General features: G+C 50.0%; 1 long non-coding RNA gene across 1 annotated transcript in view; it reads right to left on the reverse strand.

Annotated features, from left to right (window-relative positions):
• The window catches only part of LOC117244970, a 36,154-nt gene extending 20,134 nt beyond the window's left edge, over positions 1-16,020 (reverse strand). The window contains exons 1-3 of the long non-coding RNA XR_004499002.1: positions 15,392-16,020; positions 14,143-14,409; positions 9,934-10,029 (exon numbers count right to left, since the gene is read on the reverse strand). This is a non-coding gene — a long non-coding RNA (uncharacterized LOC117244970). The remainder of the gene's footprint in view (positions 1-9,933; positions 10,030-14,142; positions 14,410-15,391) is intronic.
• Positions 16,021-16,982: the final 962 nt, after the last annotated feature.

A 16,982-nucleotide genomic window follows, 5' to 3' on the forward strand; every position in this document is an offset into this window, starting at 1 on the left:
GGGAACGGCCTCAGGCTGGGCCAGGGGAGGCTCAGGGTGGACAGCAGCAGGAATTTCCCCATGGAAAGGGGGATCAGGAATTGGAAGTGCCCAGGGAGGGTTGGAGTGCCCATCCCTGGAGGTGTCCCAGCAATTCCTGGATGTGGCACTCAGAGCTCAGGGCTGGGGACAAGGTGGGGATGGGGCTGGGACACTGTTCCTGAAGCTCTTCTCCACCCTCGGTGATCCTGATTCCATGGCTCTGGGAAATGGGGATGAGTCTCCAGCAGTTTCTGTGTGCTGGCAGGCCAGGCTCTGGAAAAGCTGGGACAGAGGACAGGGATGCTCCACTCTGCAGGCCTGGCACACCCTGGGCTGGCCTTGGGGGGATTTTCCTGGCTGGAATCCGAGGTTACCACTGAACCACACAGTTGGGAATGGATAAAGGATAAAGCAGTTTCTTCCTGGAAAGCCCTGAAGAGGCTGGGCAGAGGCTACAAGATCCAAGGATGACCAGTCCAGCCTGGCTCTGTACTGGGATATACTGGGAATATTGATCCCATCCCTCAAGCTGGGTGTCCAGGAGACTTTTCCAGCTTCGTCCCCCATGGGAAATCCAGGCTGATGCCAGGGGGTGTCCCTGGTGCATTCCCTGCCACTTCACTAAATGTCATCACATCTGCCTGCTCCCACTGAAACAGCAAATTCCTGCTCTTACACTGGAGCCTGGATTCCAGCACTGGAAGAGCTGAATTCTCCCTAAAAACAGTCGGGAATTTGCCTTCTCCTGATTTTCCAGCCCTGCAGAGCCACGCTGGGACCTTCCCCTCTTTCCACACAGCACAAATGCCGGTGCAAGGCTCGGGAGACAAATCCAGCCGAGATTTGCAGTCCCTGGGATCTCATTCCAGGCCCCATCCCGACACAGAACTGCAAACGAGCTGTGGGATGGGAACATTCCCCTCCCGTTTAACGGGATGCTGAAATGAAAACCACATCCCTATCTCCGCTGTCATCCCATCTCCCGTCACCCCAGGAGGGCTCAGTGTCCCTCACTGCATCCCTAGTGAATGGGAAGGGATCCTTAATGAATGGGAAGGGATCCCTAATGAATGGGAAGGGATCCCTAGTGAATGGGAAGGGATCCCTAATGAATGCCGTGTGTCCCGGGAGGAGGCGGGAGGCTCCCGGGCATCCCGAGCCTTCACCGCCGTGCCGGGGATGTCAGCGGGATGCTGATAAGAGCCTCGCCCCGCTCGTTATCAGCGTGTGCGGGGCGGGATGAGCAGCCGCAGCTGCCGGCTCCCCTGGGGCATTCCATGAAGGCACGGCTGCCTTTGGGAATGCTGCGAACCCCCGGCAGCCCAGGGCTTGGAAAACCGCAGGAATTTTTGGCGAGGATTTCCCGGCAGTGCCAGCGGAGGTGACTCCAGGTCAGCGGCTCCGAGCGCTGAACTCAGGGATGCTCCAGCTCTGCCGAGCGTTTCCTCTCCTCTTTCTCCTCTCCTGTTCCTCCTCCCCTGATCCCACAGAAATTTTTTTTTCCTTGTATTTAGTTCCTTACACATCGCTGGAAGAGAAGCCAAAGCTCTGGCAGCACTGACCAGCTCAGCTCAGCTGTGTTCAGTGCTTCTCTGAACCCCAACTTCCCCGGCAGTTCCAGCCCTTGAAATTCCTGGGGATCTTCCCATGAAAAAAAACCCGTGAAAATGTGCTTGGAAAACAGCAAAAGCCTGGAGATTTAACAACAATAATAATAATAAAAAAGCTACAGGTTTTAGACAGAAATCATCTCAGCAGCACGAACAGGTCGGAGCAGTCTGGGCATGGGGCAGAGGCTCTGCCATGGAAAAGGGATTATTCGGTCTATAAAGGGATTTTGATACAAAATACGTGAAAGAACCAAGGCTTCCTGTAGCCAAATTCCTGCATAAAACATAAAACTGGCCCAGACTTCAAACAACATCTCAAAAACTTTCCAGCAGATCCATTAAGAGCTGGGTTTTTAAGGAAGCCGAGGGAACCAGGGCTGCCACCCAGCATTTTGCTGATTTTATTTGGGAAATTCTGTGTTTCTCACCACCTACACTCACTAAAAAGGACTCACTGTGAGTTTTAAGGACATTTCTTTGCTTAAAGGGCTGAGGGAATGAATCCAGGCTGGATTCTGCCAGGATTGGGGAGCAGAAGTGCCACAGCCTCCACCTGACACTCCCCAGATGTTGATGGGATTTCCTCAGGTGGGCACCACGCTCGGCTTCCCCATATCCAGGGAAAACCAGACCTTTTGGGATTTGCCCTTCTGCTTCCAAGACTTCCCTCACCAGAATATCCCTGAGTTCTGATCCCCCAGAAACGCTGCTCCACCAGGACGGACACGGGGTGAAAAATGGGAAATGACCTCAAAATAAAGGGTTCACATCCACTTCCCTCCCAAAAATCCACCCCCCTGGATCAGTCTCCAAGCTCTTAACAAACCTAATCCTGATTTTCCAACTGAATTCCACCAAACCTCTGCAGAGCCCTCAGCAAAGGACAGATTTCATCCTTATCGGAGCTTCGGAGACAACATTTATCTTCCTGACAGGAATCAGCTTCCAAAATTCAGAATTCCCCAACACGGAGACAAAGGAAAAGGCCACGAGCCCCAGGAGGGCCTGGATTGTTTCAGCTGGTGCAGCTGAGGGGTGAAATCCTGGAGAGGAGAGTTTGTTCCCAGTTTGTCTGCACGTGGAGCTCTGGGATGGTTCCAGCACACTGGGGCTGGTGGGAGCTGGAGCAGATCCTGGCTGTGCACACAGAGCACAGATCTTGATGGAATTTTGGGATGTTTGGGATCCTGGGGGCCCTCCCCAGCTCCTGAAGCCACGTTCCTGCTGGCTCCAGGGCTGGCTGGGCCATGGGACAGGGATGAAATAATTTTTGGATTCGCTATGGGAGCAGTGAGGGTTCAGTGGGGAGGGTGTCCCGAGGCTTGGGAAGGAGATGAAAGAGCCTTTGCCCCATTCCAGGCTGGAGAAATGGTTCCCAGCCCATTCCCACCTGGTGAACCTGGACAGAACCCTTTGCCAAAAGTTTTGGGATGGAAGGGACCTCAAAACTCATCTTTTTCCAGCCCTGACAGTCTCCACTATCCCAGGGTGGATATCCTGCCTGGATATATCCATCCAGCCTGGCCTTGGACACTTCCAGGGATGGGGTTTGTGCCCTGGTCAAAATGGGGAAATGCCACAGGAATGCTGGAGCAGCTCTCTAAAGCCCCAGGCCTGCTGTGCCCTGCGAGGGAAGATTTTGGGAATTGTTTCCACCAGGTTCCTGGCAGCTGCCAGCACCAGTCCCAAACTGGTTTGTGGGAAGGAAACCACTCCATGCTGGGCACCACAGGCTCCAGACACATCCAGCAGCTGGGACAATGCACCACAAATCGGGATTGGGCAGAGCTGGAATCTCCCCATTTGTGGGATAAGTGTGGCAGCTGCTCCAGGGACAGGAGGGAAGCAAAACAAATTCCCTGCCTAGGATGGAGGTCCTGGGTTTGCAGCCTGGATCCATTTTTCTAGGGAATTCTCCATCCTGCTGGAGATGGATTCTGGACAGGGAGGGAGGAGGCACCTGAAACATTCCCTGAGCCTTGATTAACACCTGGTTTTGCTTCAAGAACATCTTCCTGGTTTATCCCAACTTTGAGCTGCTTCCTGCAGCTCTGGGATGTGCCAGAGATCTGCAGCCAGGCAGAGCAGCCCAGCCCCAAAAAACACAGTGTCCTGCCATGGAGAGGGTGTCTCCATGACCTTCCCCTCTCCAGGCTTCCAGGTTTTGTTTGCTTGAACTCTCAGTTCCTTTTTTATGGTTCCCCCGAGCTGACAGGCTCAGCACAGGCTCTGCTCCCATCATTCTGAGATCCAGATTCCAGACAGAGCTTGCCAGCCCCGTGGAAAACAGGTCCTGGGAGCTGGTGGAACCAAATCCCGAGGAAACAACCAACAAGGCTGCTCTGGCTTTAAAGGAAAAGTTTCCAAGCCCGTTTTTTGACCTTGAGCGGAGCCAGCGGAGCTGCCCAAGGCTGGGATTATCCCAAGGGCAGGTGCACACACGGATCACCCTCCCCACCAGCCAGATCTGAGCCTGGAGAGGCACCTGGAGGTTTGGCCTGTGGAATCCAGCAGAACTGAAGCGTTTCTGCCTTTGGCTGAGCTCAGCCCCCCTCCCAGTCCAGTCATCCAGGGGCCTTCCAGGCGGGAGCTGCTCCCTGCCCAACGGAGAGGCTTTTATTGGGATTCAATAAACGTGTCTGATCCAAGAGCTCCACAGGGATTTTCCTCAGCTGCTCCTCACCCCTGGCTGGATTTTGGGTGGCAGAACATTTGGGTTTTGGCAGCAGTTTTCCCAGGATCTGCAAAGGAGCAGGCACCACAAGCTCATAAAGCATGGTGGGAATTATGTGCAAGAACAGCTCGAGCTCCATGGAAAATCCCAGCTGGCCCAGTAAGGGATGTTCCCCTCCCTGCTGGGAGCACCAGCACCTCTCACTGAGGTCAAGGCAAGTAAGGATCCAGATCCAGCAAATTCCAGCAATGGAATGGGTTCCTTCTCCCCCATCCTTCCAAGCCAACCATCACCAACCCCGTTTTTCCTCTTGAAGCCGAGATATTTGAACTGTCCATGAATATCTTCCAGTGGAGAGGCAGCTGAGGAATTGCCCTTTGGAATGTTTCCAAAGTGGACAATTCCAAGCCCTGGGAGCTCCCCACACTCTTAAAGCCTGACTGAACTCCTCAGATTAGGAGCTGACGTTTTCAGGGTGACCTTAAATGCCTCTCTCAGTGCAATGCTCTGAGCCCATGGCAGAGCCAAGGCTTGGTTCCAGCTCTCCTGTTTCCCTGATCCCACAGACTCCTCCCTGGGATTGGTCCCTTCCACAGAAGAAGCCAGCACAGACCAGCTCTGCTCTCTGGGTTCAGTGCATTCCCACATGAGCAGGAATTCCAGGAAGCTGGAATTCCTCGTCACATCCCACCCCATGAAAACCCCCACAATCCAGACAGGGATTGGACTTCTGGAGGCACTTCCGTGGGGGAAGGAAGGAAGGAGCTGCTGCCCTGGAATAAAAGCTGGACAAGACAATTCTACACAAAAGGCAGCAGTTGCCATCCACAGCTGCAGAAGCCAAACTGGCTCCCAGTGGGATCCTGCTCTCCCCAAAAGTGTCCATCCCTCCCACACTGCCCAGCTCTCCCCAGGACCACCTGGATGGGGTTCCCTTCCCACCCCACATTCCCAGCCCCCAAAGTGCCTCCCAAAACCCCCAACAGGAGCCCAGTGCTACTGGGAAAGTGCAGAATTCCTTCAGTTTATTGCAATATAAAAACTCTTGCTGGGATGGAAGATGAGGAATGGAAACACATCCTCAGCAACCCACGCACGGTCTGGCTCCCACTGGCTGCTCCATCTGGATCCCACCCAGCTGCAAAAATGTCTGGGAGCTCCCAGAGCTCTCCAGGGAGGGCTGACCCCAGTCAGCTCCTTATCCTGGGTGTTGGATCAGCACAGCCTGTCCTTTCCTGACTGTTCCCCCCTGTGGAGCAGCTCCTGGTTCCAATCTCCCTGCCCGTGATTCCCTTGGTTTCCTAAGCAAGCTCTGTCCTTGGATTTACTGAGGGATGGATTCCAGTCCCTGCCTGGCTGCAGGAGGGCCTGTGCCCCTCGGTCGTGGCTCCTCTGAGTCACTTTTTGGCCAGACACAAAGCAAAACTCTGCTGAATGGAGCAGCAAAGCCAAAGGCCCAGCTTGGGCCTTAATTTGATGACAAACAAATCATTCATCCGCCGTGACTGAGGTGGGAGGGGAAAGGTCCAGGCTCCAAACACAGCCTTTTCCCACTGGAAATGTCCTTCCCACTCCTGGCTGTCACCTCTGGGCCTTGCCCAGCTCGGGAGGGCAGCAGTGACCTTGAGATGCTCAAAGCTCAGGTTTGGGGGCTCTGAGATGGAGCAGCCCTGAGGTGTTTTATTGTTTTAAAATCACACAAATGCTGCAATAGACTCCACTGGGAGCAAATCCCCGGGAGGTTTTCCCTGCTGGAAGGGGCTGAACCTCTCCTTTATGATCCCCATGAGGGCAGAGGAGGTGGGGATGAGGGAGATCCCTCAGCTCTGGGACTCAGTGCACAGCCAGGACACATTTCCACCTCACTTCACCCCATTTATGGGGTCTGGCTGACACCAGGTGAAAGCAGCACAAAAAAACAACATCCTGAAAATGCTAAAAGCTTGGGAATGCACTCGTGGAGGGGGAAGGAGTCTCCATGCACATTCCAGGGAGGGAACATTAACCTGGCTTCACTTCCACAACATTTCTGTAGGAATAGGGCCTGTGGGCACAGCAGAGCTGCTGCAGGGAACAGGAGCAGAGCAGGAGGGGGAAGAAGAAGAGGAACTGGACAGGCTGAGACCTGGAAGGAAACAGAGAAAAAAGGGGAGAAAAAGGGAGGAAAAGAGAGGGAAAAGGGAGAGGTAAAGGGAAGATGTTGCTCCAGATGGCAGGAGCAGGAATAACCAGTGGCACATGCTGTCATCCAGCTCTGCCTTGGTTGGGCTTTACTTTGCCAGGAATTAATAGGACAAAAGTAGAACTCAGAGCAGAGCAGCAAAACCAAGCTTTGCCCCAGGAGTGGGGAGGAGACAAAGCCTTGCAGCCCACTGGAAATTCCCAGGGAATCTCTGTTTGGAGAGCTGGGTTTGGTGGCACTGGCTGCAGCCCCTGAAGGATCCAAGGGGATCAAAGATCTGTCCATCCCAACTCCTGCAGAGCCTGCTCAGCAGCTCTGGGGTTTGTCTCTTCCAGGAGGTTCCTGGCACTCACTCCGAGGCAGGAACGGTGGGTGGAAGCCAGGGTGGGCTCTGGATGGGTTGGAGATTGTTTTTCATGGGTTTTCTGTGGTGTTGAAAGAAATCCTTCGTTCTCCATGACCTGGGAGCTCTTGGGAGTACAACGGGGTCGTGCTGGAGCTCTGGAGCTCATTAAATCCCAGCACCGAGGCTCAGGAGTTGGAGCGAGCTCCCTGAGCTTTATTGGGGATGTCAGCACCACCTCAGGGGCTGCTCACAGCCTTTCCCTGCCTGCAGCATTCCCAGAGGCTGGAAATGGGATGGGTTTTCCACACCACCAAGCCCTCAGAGCTGTACCCAGGCTCCCTGTGCTGCCACCAGGAGCTGGCACACCCCAGGAATGATCCCAAAGGGAAGGGAATGGCTGCTGGGAGAGGGCAGAGAGCCCCAATGACTCACCAAAACCCCAGGTTTTACATTAAAGCCTGGATCCAACCCCCTGGATCCAAACTCCTTTCCCAGGAGGCACAAGAGGAGCCCACAGGATCCATCTCCCTGGATCCCTCTGCCCTGCTTCATCCCATAAATCCTTCCCTGCATTTCCACTTGCTGGAAACAAATGGTTTTCCAGGTGGCCCCAGGAAGAAAACACAAATCCAGCACGTGATTTGGATGCAGGGATGGAGCTGTCCCTTCCCTCAGCTTCCTTGTGTCACCTCCTGCTCTGGGACAGGCCAGGCCTTTCCTGCAGAGACAACTCCAGAGCGACTCCAGCCAAATTCATCCCCCCAGTTTTGTCCTGCCCAGGCCCAGCTGAGGGAGTTGATGTCCAAAGAGGACTCAGAGCTCATCCCCTCAGGATTTTGGTGTCCAAATCCACCTCAAACAACGTCCAAAGCCGCCCCTGAGCAAAGCCCTGTGCTTTCAGCCTCATTGTTATTCCTAAAGATCCCGAAGTGTGCCCACACTGGAGCCATTCCCAGGATCCTGGCCATCAGGAAGAGCTTGTGCCCATCCCAATCCAGCTCCACGAGGCAGGACAGAGGCCTCTGGAGCCTCCCACTGATTGTAATTAATGGTTTTTAATCTGCTGCTGCTGAGGGGAGGCCAACAGCGCTCCCATTAACTCCATCCTTTCCTCTCAAGCCCACAGCTACAAACACCCTGTGCAAGGCCCTGGTGCCATTGTGGGAAGGGAAAAAGGAATAAAAAGTTGAGAATCTCAGGAGGTGATGGATTTATCATCTGCTCCTGCTCACGGAATGAACCCATCACGAGCTGGGGGAAGAGCCAGCCTCGGAGAAGCCGAGCTGGAGATTTCCCCAAATCCCTGAGGAAAACAACGCTCTGCTAATCCCAGAGGCTCCAGGCCAGCACTGAATATCCATTAGGCTGGGAAAAAGCCAAGACTCCAGCTCCAGGCCTCTGCTTTCACTCTTTGTGCTGGTCCTGTGCTCGTTTTCAGGGACTCTGTGGCAAAGACACATCCAAAGGCCACGGGGCCACCAGAACCCCAAAAACACCACATTTTAAGGTCTCCAGAAGAAAGAAGCTCCAACACATCTCCCTCAACCCTCTGGGAGCTGTGGAGATCTCCCAAAGCAGGAATTCCCCAGCAGAGCAGACCACACAGATGGAACCAGCTGGGAAAAAAGGGCCTGGATTCTTTTATATCTATTTTTTATATATATATATATCTCCTTTTTTTTCTGCTGTTGCTTTAACCTGCAGACAGTAACTCGAGGAGGTGCCGCTCATCTCCTGAACTTCCCTCCTGCCCAACCTTAAATGACATCCAGGGACACACAGAAAACCCTTTTGGCACAACTACAAAGCACAGAAGCCAAGGTGGGAAGTCCCCAAAGGTGCCAGCACATCTCCAGACCAGTCTGACACCCTCAGTGTCCCAAAACTCCCCTTTTTCACCTGAAATCTGAGTTCATTTTGAAGGCAGCACTTGCATAAGCACTTCTGCATGTGGTTAAGTTGTAAAACTTGGCCCAAGGTTTCCCTCACCGTGGTTTGAGTGTTATTTTAGGGGGGAGGGAGGTTGTAGACACTGAAAATCCAGACCTACTCAAGCTTCAAATGTCTTTTTTTGTCCTGCAGACTGAAATGCCTGGAGTTGAAATCCCTGCTCTTTTTTTTTGGAATAGCACCTGGGAGAAGTTTTAACCCCCTGAACAAGCACTCCCTTAGAAAAAAAGGAAGTTTATTAGTTCTGTTCTTTAGAGGGATATAAATGTATTATTAACAGCATCGGGGATTATTAAAACTTGGAGAAAGCAAATTAAAAACTAATTCTGTCCTCGCTATTTCCTGATTTTTTGTGCTTTTCCTACCCTGGAGTAGGAGGTGCTGCACAAGAGGGGAGGGATGGATGGGAAAGGCCTTCAAGTGCCTTCCCTGCCTTGGATTTTCCTTTCCTGCTTCTTTTCACTTCCCTGTCTCCAGAGGCTGGAGAGGGAAACCCTGGGAGTTCCCAGAGCAAAACCAGTTTGGATTTTCTCCTCCTTTAAAATTCATGCAAAATTAAATTAAAATTTCATGCAAATTAAGGGGAGAAGGTCCTCCCCTTAATTTGCATGAAATCCTCCTTTTTCTGCACTGCATCTTCTAAAATATTGTGGATAAAATAGGAAATAAGAGCAAATCCAAACTCTGGTGATCTGAGTGCAGCCCTTGAGCAAGGAAATCCCAGCACTGGGGAGAGACTCAGGGAATTCCTCAGGGCTGAAACCTGCCCTTAAACCCGTGATTAAACACAACTAACATGAGCTCAACAGCAAACTTTAACAGGAGAATTATTGACACCCAGCTCTGGAGCTGCTCTTTCTCACCCTGTCCTTTGTGATATTGTCAATTTACATAAATTCCAGTCATTAGGGAAAAAATCAAATCATTTCTCGTGCAAGGAGCAAACAAACTTAGGCTCCTCTTCCATCCAGGATGGTGGAGAGAGATTAAATTAGGGAAAATACAGATTCCTCTGCTTACCTTGCTTTTGGAAACACTTTTCCATATCCTTGTGAGGTTCCTTGCAGGGGATATTTATCCTCCACAATAATTCCTCATCCTGCTGCGGTTCCAATGGTTTTTAAAAGGATGCAACAGAAAATCCACTAACCTGGAGGCCCTGGGGGCTGAGAGCTCTCAGATCTCTCACTCCTGAGGGAGTTTCCTGAAGGGAATCCTGTTTTTCCAAGTGGAACAGCACAAATTCCTGGTGAGAAGGATCAGAATTGGGATGTGTGTTAAGGAGGCTGCACCTCAAATGTTACATCAATGAAGGAGAGGGCTTGAAAAAAAAGTGGGAACAGATTTCTGTCAAATTCTCCAGGATTTTCCCTGGGATGTTGTTTTCAAGACATGGATTCCATGAGACCAGACAGGTCAGCACAAAACCTCCTTGGATCAGCCACAGGTGCCACCTACTCACAGCTGTTCCTCACCCTTGGAAAGGAGATTTCCAAGGTTTTCCAGGGAAGATGCCATTTGGGAATGTCCCATCTGCTGCTCTCAGGGACAGTCACCCCCAGGGACACCCCGGAGTGTCCCTGCTGGCAGAGGATGCCCAGCTCCCTCCGGAAACCTCCAAGGGGCTGGAGCTGTCCTGGAGGTGTCTGAGCAGCCTCTGGATCACCCAGGGGAGGGACAGGACTCAGTGCAGGTGCCCCTGCAGGGATTCACTTCCAATTCTCAAGGAAAATCCCTCTGTTTGAATCAGGAGCTAGCCCTGAGTTTCCCCGTTTCTCCTGGAATATTTTGCAGATTTAAGCTACCCCAGGTGGTGATTTGGGCTCTCTGAGGAAAGAGCCATTATAAATTCCTATCAATTCCTCCCTGGGAGGGTGGGAAGGCCCTGGGATGGATTTCCCAGAGAAGCTGGGGCTGCTCCTGGATGTCTGGAAGTGCCCAGAAGGTCCCTCCCCACCACATCCCATGGGGAGGGGACAGCAAGGACAGGACCTGTCACGTCCAGAGCCCCTTTAATTCTCCAACTCAAGAGATCCAAGGTCAGTCTAAAGGTAAAAACGAGCTGGTTTCCATCTTTCCAAGGGTCCCAAAAAGCAGAGAACTGGATGAAAGGCACTCATGACTCCTCCATGCTGGCAATCACAAGCTCCTCGTTAAGACCTTTGCTGAAAGAAATGTAATTTAGCCACTAATGTGGCTCTACCCAGGGACAAAACACAGCAAGAGCAGCGTGGAGCCTTTATCTCCCCACTCTCCCATTAATTTTCCTGCTCTTTCAGCACCCACATCCCTGGCTGGGATCTGCTTTGATGGTTTGTTGGTTCAGGGTGTAATCAGCACTAATAATTTCTCCACCCCAGGACTATTAGGCACGTTTGGGAAGTGATTTCCCACCCCTCAGAGACCCTGCAACTGGATACTTTTGTGTGCTAACCCGTGGATTTCCTCCACTTCAGCATATCCCGAGGCCTCGAGGAAATCAGCAATCCAAACAAATTCTGCTGGGGTTTCAAAGATGAATTCTTGTAATAACACTGCCCTGAGATTGGATTTGGGGCTGGAGCTCTCTGCAAAAGCAGGGAAATGTCCCAGACAAAGAGAGATTTGCCCAAACTTCAGCTCAGTGGTCACGTAGTTCTGTTGTCCCCCTTCCCTGCACTGATTATCCAGATTATTTCTGTCTCAGCACGGCTTCAGCCACTTTTCCTCATCCAGAAACTCATCCTTTCCACGAGTTCCAAAGAAAAATGAAAGCAAGCAGATTAAAAATAGAAGAGGAAAAAAAAAAACCCCACCAAAACCCCAGCTTGCTATCTGCACTGACTTTTGCTTCTGGCACTCGCAGAGCTGTTCCTTGTTTTGTTTGCTTTGTTTCTTGCCTTTTTGTCTCCCCTTTCCCAAGAGAGAACTGCAAAGGTCAGATGCTGCCACGCTCTGGGTGTCCTGCAGGAGCTGCCTCGGCTCTTGGCAGGCTCAGGAACCAGACAATTCCTTAGGAGAGATCCCAATCCAGGCTCGGGAACGGCAGCAGGAGCAGGGAATCCTGAGCCCTGGGCTGGGAGCAGCACAGCAGCCAAATCCTCACCCAGGGCTGAGCACTGAGGGCAGGGGAACATCCAGGGGCAGGAAAAAAGGGAAAAAAGGAGATTTTGTGTCTGGGTTAAAAGGGGTGGATGAGGAAGAAGAATGGATTTTATATCTGGGTATATTATTATTATTATTACTATTATTATTCTTATTATCATCATCATTATTATCATTATCATTATTATTTACTACATATAAATATTAATATAATAATTATTAATTATTGTATAATATATAATATTAATATAAATATTATATATTATTGTATTATTAATGATAATTATAATAATAACATTATTATTATTAATAATAATAATAATAATAATAATAACAATAATAAACAACTGAATTTCTATACGGCAAATATTAAGAACTAAAATAATGGACTAAAAGAATGTGCTCCAGGGTTCTTTGCTCTTATCCTTTAGGGTGTTGGTTACTGAAGGTTTCCCAGTGTTGATGAGGACTCAGCAGGTTGAAGATGTAAAAAAGAGTTTATTTCAGCAGCTCAGTTGGTTTGAGCTGCCCTTCAAGGCACAGGGAAGTTTTTAAAGCAGAGCAAAAACCAGAAGAAGGTTTCTCATCTGTAACTTGAGCCTTGGGTTTATTCAGTGCCCTAATTCTGAGGTAATTATGCTTAATCTTAGCATAATTATAATAAAAAGAGAAATATTACTGATCCAGAGCTCTGAGCTGGAATTGATGGATGAAATACTCTTAATATCCCACAGAAAAGTGGCAGGTGCTGCGTAAGGAAGGATGATCCAAGCTGGAAGGGACAGAAGGTCCAGGAAAACAGGGAATGGGACTAAAGGAAGCATTGAAATTGCGCTGGAATTTCACATTTTTGCTGTTTGCATTGAAATTTCGGTCCTGCCAAGGGCAAGGGGCGTCAGCAGGGAAGGAGCAGACTTCAAAGAGAGCAGGATATGGGGTGAGGACAGCAAAAGTCCTGATGAGAATTTGATGTGACAGGGAAGAAAAAGCCAAGGAGAGGAAGTTTGTGAATGGATCTGATCTGGGCAAGAGGCAGCGTCCAGCGAGGCCAAGAGCAAAGGATGTTGCGTTCATGGAGATGAGATGAGACAACAACTTGGACATGAGTCTGAGCTCAAAAGGTTGAGTTCTTAGGGCTGAAAACATTTAGGGCAAAAGCAGGAAAACAGGAAGATGTCACTGGCCAGAAAAAGCAGGAAAATCTCTCCCCAGCACCTGAAGTGCATCAGAGAGACAAGTCCTCTCAGGAGATTTTTCCTTCCCCTCCCACAATGTCCAGCTTCCTCCTTTCACTGCTCCCCATCCCAGCTTCGTGTTGTCGTGTGGATGATTTGGATCATCTGTGTCTCTCCTGACCCAGGGCTTGTAAACCCGGGCCCTTTTGATGTCTGGAGCAGGCAGGCTGCTGGGAATGATGTTTTCCAAGGAGGATGGGGAAAGGGAGAAATTTATGTTAGGAAAATGTGAGTGTCATCTTCGTTTATCTCCCAGCTTCGTAATGGAAAACAGGCATTTCACAAACACATCCCCACAAAACCCAGCGTGGAACGGTCTGGGGAGTCGAGCATGTTAACCTTCAGCTGCTCCATAAATATTCATACTATTATTATTATTAATAATAATAATATTAATAAATGCTGCAATAAATCACACCCCAGCTGGAACATCCCATCCCCAAGCACTTGGCGGGTTTGGGAACCCTGTGGAGAAGCAAGGCTGCAGCATCTCTTCCCTCTTCCCGTCCTTCATCATGTCTGGATCAATCAGAAAATCCTTGGATCCTCCGGAGCACAAACTGCCCCCCACTCAGTGCAGCAGCTGTGGAGCATCCCACAGGCAGCAAATAAAGTGTGGAGCTCCTCCAGGATGCTCCAAAGTTCAGGAAAGCCCATCCTGCACGCAGGGATTACCCGGAATCCTGCAGCTGGAGCAGGCAGATAAGGAGAGCGGCTCAAGCTGAAGGAGTTAAGCCACACAAATCAAAACGCTCCCATTTGGAGATGAAATCCACACAAATTTGCATTCCCACTCCATGAGTTTGTTTGCAGTTCCTGGCAGCTCACTGGGACAGCAGGAACGAGCAGAGATTCTGCTCCAGACCCCCCCAGCTCATCCCTGGAGCCTGGCTGCAGGAAAAGCTGAATTGAGAGCTCACCTATTGCATCTGGTACCAAACATTCTGCATTCTGCTCTGCTCCTGCCCTTCCCACACAGCCATTCCCAACATTCCAACCCTTTTTCCAAGTGTTCAGATGGGCAGTTTTTCCATACTCACCCTGGAGGAGGTGGTGGCACTGCTGCTCTGTGTCCTGCCCTGCACCCAGCGCGCCTGGCCAGTTTTCCTTGTGCTTTTCCCGACTTCCTTTGACAGGGAGCTGATTGCAGAGCTCTGGGATTACGTCTGCATCTCCAAATCTTTCTTTCTCAGCTGGAAAGTCTCAAGTTCCAAGCTGGGATTCCCTCTCCACCCCCTTTCTCCAGGAGTTAACCCTCCTTCTGCTGGAAGGGTCTGTCTGGTCAGCACCCACCAAAATCTCAGGGACTAAAGGAAGAGGGAAGGAGGCATTTTAAGAGAAAAATCAGCATTTTCTTGGGTGTTCTCTGCTCATTAACTCTGCTGTAGGAAAGCTCTTTTTAATTATGGTATTTTTAATTCTGGACTTTCAGAAGCCACGCCCAAAGGTTTAAGGGTTTTCAAGGCTTTTTTTCTTAAATTTCTTTTATCTCAATTATTTTTATTACAATGGTGATCAGTCCGTGGGTTTCCAGCCAGAAATTTGCTGTCCCCCACAAACAAGGGGGACAAGAACCCATGGTTCCTCTGGTCAGAACCCAGTAAAAAGCACTTTTAGCCCAACTCGACCCTCTACTTTGAGAACTTTGCATGAGCAAGACATTTATTCCCTCAATAACAGGAATGATTCCTTCCCCAGAAGGGTTTTCCAGCCCTTGGAGGATGGTTGGACTTGATGGCCTTCAAGGTCTTTTCCAACCTGAATGATTCCTGATTCTCCAAATCTAGGATATTTCCTGCATGATTGGGTGGTGCTTTCTGTGATAAAACCTGGGAATGGATCCAGGGGCATCCCTTGGGATCAGCCTTGCACACTCACCCTGCTGCCACACTCCATTCCCATTCCCACTCCTATTCCCATTCCCATCCCCATTCCCATTCCCATTCCCATTCCCATTCCCATTCCCACTCCTATTCCCATTCCCATCCCTATTCCCCATCCCCACTCCTATTCCCATTCCTATTCCCCATCCCCATCCCCATTCCCATTCCCACTCCCATCTGGTGACATTTGGCAGTGGCAGAAGGGACCTGAGGATGAGGAATCCACCACTCCAGAGATGTTTGGGCATTACTCCTCCTCCTCCACACACTGCCAATCCCTCTGCTGCAATTCCCACCTGGATTTCCTGGCTGGAAGTTCCTGCAATTCCTTCCCTGCCCAAACTGAAGAGTTTTCCCCCAATTTTTCTTCCCAACAGCAAAATTCCATTATGAGTTTTCAATTTACCCTCAGCTTGATGGATTTGCACATGGATTAAAGCTGCAAAGATCTGGACTTGGAGCCCAGAGCCTGAGGGATCTCAAATCAAATCCAAGGACACCTGTGCAGTGCAGAGCTGGGATTGGAGCAGGGAATGACACAGGTAAATCCCAAAATAAAACCAAAACCAAACACAAAAACCCCACCTCAAAACATTCAACCACTTCCTATCACTGAATTTTATCTCAAAGAAAGGATCAGCATGGAAAACTGTCGATCCATGCAAAAACATTCCAAGGTTTTTAATGGAATATTCCTACAAAGCCGATTTTCTGGCAGGAAAATGAAGACATTCAACCTTTTACAATATAGAAAATAAAAGGGAATCACTGAACTCGAGGTTCATTGAGCTGTTTGCCACACAAGGAAACTTCCATGGAAACTCAGGGAAGTGTCAGAGGGGGAAGTGTGGGGATGCACAGTTTATTTTTGGAAAATCCCGAGGCAGAACCTGCCAGGGGAGCTGCTGGTTTCGTTCTAACGCTCAACTGAACGAAACTCCCAGGAATTTCAGGCAGAACCCAAACCAGATGTAATCCCCCCAGATGTTTACAGGCTCCTTCAAAACCCAGCAAGGGATAAACAAAATGGGAAAGGAAAAAAAAAAAAAAGTAGGAAAATCCCTCCCCAAGCCTCTCCCCTCCGCCTCGCCCCTGCCTACCTCCAGCACTGCTGCTCCTGGGATCAGTGAGGAAATTTGGGGAGCTCTTTTATGTCAGAAAAGGAGGAATTTCCCAGGAAACCCCTCCCTGGGCTGCAGAGAGGAGGGAAAGGCAACCTGAGCATGGAAAAGGAGGGAGGGATCCAACCAAACCAATGAATTGTTCCTCGTTTGGGTTTGTTTTTTTTGCCTCACTTCTCCCTGCATTTATCCCGCCTCCTCTTCTCTGAACATTTGGATTCTTTTTTAATTCATTTTTTTTTATTTCTCCTCTGGTTTTGCTGAGGAGAGCAGGGAGCCCATTAGAGCAGGGGGATTAAGAGAGTTGAGGGAGGATTGAGTAATGAAATAGCTGTAAAATCCCAGGAATTGTGCAAGGCAGATGGCCCCAAGGAGAGCGCGGCGTTCCCGGGATGCGGAGCCGAGCTGGACAAATCCCATCGGATGGGGCTGATTAAAGCCACCCCAGCTGGGCCTGGGCTGCCCCCAGAGGAGCTGGGAGCAGGAATTTTGGGGAGAAAAGGCACCAAACCCTGAGTTTTCCGTTCCACCCAAACTGGGAATCAGCAGAATTGCCGGTGCCATCACCTGGGCGCTTCCAAAGGGAGGTTTGGTTTCAGTGCCACGTGGGAACAGCAGGGGAAAATCTGGTTATTGACTGGAAATGTTCCTAATTAACATCAAACGCTGCAATTTCCAACAGAGAGATTTTGGGAGATGTTAAATCAGCCCAGTAAAAACCATCTTCCCTGTGTATGGAATTAAGGGCTAAAATTGCTTCAGTTTTTCCTCATTAATGGGATTCAGAATGCAGCAGAGAATGGGGTTTATAAATATAGGTATCTATATAAAAAGAAATAGAAATATATAAAAAAGAAATAAAAATAAAAAACAATA

This window comes from Parus major, chromosome 11 (genome assembly GCF_001522545.3).
Source record: "Parus major isolate Abel chromosome 11, Parus_major1.1, whole genome shotgun sequence".
Classification (NCBI taxonomy): domain Eukaryota; kingdom Metazoa; phylum Chordata; class Aves; order Passeriformes; family Paridae; genus Parus; species Parus major.